The 3,263-nt window shown below is 37.3% G+C and overlaps 1 pseudogene; it reads left to right on the forward strand.

The window, feature by feature from the left end:
• The window catches only part of LOC126499024 (amine sulfotransferase-like), a 279,216-nt pseudogene that overhangs the window by 5,021 nt on the left and 270,932 nt on the right, over positions 1 to 3,263 (forward strand).

The raw sequence follows: 3,263 nt of genomic DNA on the forward strand, positions 1-3,263 counted from the left end.
TTTATTTATTTATTTATTTTTGGTTTTTCGAGACAGGGTTTCTCTGTGGCATTGGAGCCTGTCCTGGAACTAGCTCTGTAGACCAGGCTTTCCTCCATTTTTTAAAGGGAACTTTTCATTTCCTCTTTAAGGGCCTTCATCATTTTCATAAAGTTATATTTAAGGTCATTTTCTTCTTCTTCATCTCTGTGTTGGCATATTCAGACCTGGTTGTTGTAGAACCACTCATTTCTGGTGATGCCATATTGCTCTTTATGTTGTTGTATGTATTCTTACACTGCTGTCTACCCATTTTTTCCTCCAATTGGTACAAGTGGGTTCTCTAGCTCTGGTGGTTTGCTCTTCCTCCAGATGCAATTCTGGCTTCTTCCTCTGGGTGCAGTTTGGGCATGTGGCTCAGGAGTTGCTGTCCCTTCATGTGTAGGTCAGCCAGTGGGTCCTGCAGCAAGGGATGGTTGATGGGAGAAACAACTGCTGCCTGATTACTGGGTGTTCTGTGGTTGGCGGAAGTGCAGGGTTTAGGGCCCAGAGAGCAGGACTTTCCAGCCAAGATATCAGATACCAACCTGTTTCTTTCTGGTGCAGGTGGGGTCCATGGAACCTGTCTGATTTTTCTTTTAAATAAATTCACATTTGAGAATTTTTTCTATGCTTTAAGCCTAGAGATACGTTCTCTGGGTTTTGTTTTTTCTTTCTCATTCTTTTCCTCACTCCCTTATTTTATTTCCCTTATGAGAGTATTTTATGTAGCCAAAGCTTGGCATGAGCTCCTCCTCCTGCCCTAGATACCCAGGTGCTAATGTTGTGGACAGATACCCACAGATTATTGCTTCTATGTGTGAGTTTTTACCCTACTTATGCGCTTAACTCATGTTTACATTATTTTTCTGAAATATATGAAGGAAAAAGTCATCTTTATTTGATGATCATAGATTACTAGTTATATCAATGTGATTATTATTCTATTTTGGATTTTTCTCCTTTGCTATTACATAATACCCATCAATTGACCCTCATGGGTAATGAATTTTACTTTTAAATTTTTAATTAAAAATTTTATATAATATATTTTGATCACATAAGGCAAATTAATGTTTAGCATTTATGAACATTACAAACAATATGCTTTTTGAGAATTGAGCTACATTCTTTTTCAATTTAATTTTTATTGTTTTTTTTAAAAAAAGAAAACAGCTATCTTTTTTCATTATACATATCAATCCAAGTTCTCCTTCCTTCCTCCCCTCATCCCTTTCCCTCCACATAGCCCCCTACACTCTAATCCCCCCACCCACTCATTAGACAGGATAAGGCACATTGCTTTGGGGAAGGTCCAAGGTACTCCCTACTATATCTAGGCTGAGCAATGTATCTATCCAAAGAAAATAGTTTCCCCAAAAGCCAGTACAAGCAATAAGGATAAATCCTGATGATACTGCCAGTGGTCCCTCAGTCTGCCCCAGCCATGCAACTCTCACCCACATTCAGAGGGTCTAGTTTGGACCTATGTTTGGTCCTTCCATGTTCAACTGGAGTTGGTGAGCTCCCATTAGCTCAGGTAGACTGTTTCAGTGGGTGTACCCATCATGGTTTTGACCTCTTATTGAACTACATTCTTAAACATGAAATGCCATAAGAAAGTTTACTATAGGGATATAGACGTCCACCATTGCCCTCCATTTTATTTCTAAAAATTCCAAACCAGAAAAGGAGGCACAGCATTTTTTGTCCACTGCATGGACACACAGCTTGACATTCTCACTTGTAACTTTTCTTCCCAGTGGTAGGAAGCAATTGGTTTGACCACATAAGAGGCTGGTATGAACACAGACATGACTTCAATATTATGTTCCTGAGCTATGAAGATATGAAGAAGGTAAGATGAGGTGGTTGTATTTTTAAATGATTTCTTTTACACAGTTATTCTCTTGATTGAAATACATTCTCCCAGTTATCTTCATACTTTATTCTTCTTTGGGCTTTTTGTTGAAGATGATTCCTAATGTCCAGCCTCTGCCTCATTCACTGGACATTCCCTCTGCTCTATTCTCTATGTAAAATCTTTTCTGATCTTTTCTTATGCAACCACCTGTGTCAAAAGCAACCCCAAAACTTCACACCACCAATGACTTTCATCATTAAAAAAACTTTATTATCACATATTGATTACATTCATTAGTGATATTTGATGTTATATTCTTGCCAATTAATAGGGTGTGCATTGATCTTACCTTGCCACACTTCTGGCATTGTCATTTCTCACTTCCCCCTCAGACCCTCCCCAGCTGCTAAACATAATTCTACTTTGAGGTTGACTTTTCAATTTCAACATATAAGACAACACACGAAATTTGTCTCATTGTCTGGCTTATTAACTTAAGCTGATGTCCTGAACTTCATAAATTTTACTGCAGATGACAGAATTTCATTTCATTTTTACTCTTGAATGATAATTTATTTTATATATGGTATATGACATATAAAGTCTTTAGTCTTTCAGCTGTTGGTGGACACTAGGGCGAGTACATGTATTGTGGTTGAAGATGTATAGCAACAACACTAGATAACAGTAAGGTTTTGAATGGTGACTTCATTTCCTTTGACTATATACTCAGGGAGGCTACAGCTCACTACTAAAGGCCAGCAAACAGCAGTGAGACATGTAACTACTATAAAATGTGGACAAATAGAGCCATAGACTATTATTTGACTGATTTCTCCCTCCTTTAAAAAATAATCTTGGAGCATCTCTAAGGTGAATCTATAGAATAATTTTTGATTGGTCACAATTGAACAGTATCTTAATATGCTGTATAAATAAAAAAGAGTTAACATTCATCACATTTTGGTACTTATTGACATATTAATTGATGGAAAATAAGTGGATGCTTCTGTGTGGCAGGTTCTAAACAAGAGTAAACAAGGACTTACCTTTTTATAGAGTTCATGCTCTAACAAGGCAGGCAAATAGTCAAAAAGCAAATACCCAAATTAAAAAATCCATAAGTGTAACTTGACTGGTTACTTGGCAAAGTGAGTATAGGGACATCCAATGTTTGCCTGAAAACCCAAATTAAATCATCACAACCTTCATAATGGTGGAAGGCCAGAAATAACTCCATAAATTTGTCTTCTGAGCTCCACCCATGCACCATGGCACTAGTTTCTGTCTTGCAGCAAACACATTGCATGCTCACACGGATGCACACACACACACACACACACACCTACATATTATTATTTTTAAACTTTTAGAGATTTTA

This window comes from Alexandromys fortis, unplaced genomic scaffold (genome assembly GCF_014885135.2).
Source record: "Alexandromys fortis isolate MF-2015 unplaced genomic scaffold, M_Fortis_MF-2015_v1.1 scaffold_14, whole genome shotgun sequence".
Classification (NCBI taxonomy): Eukaryota; Metazoa; Chordata; class Mammalia; order Rodentia; family Cricetidae; genus Alexandromys; species Alexandromys fortis.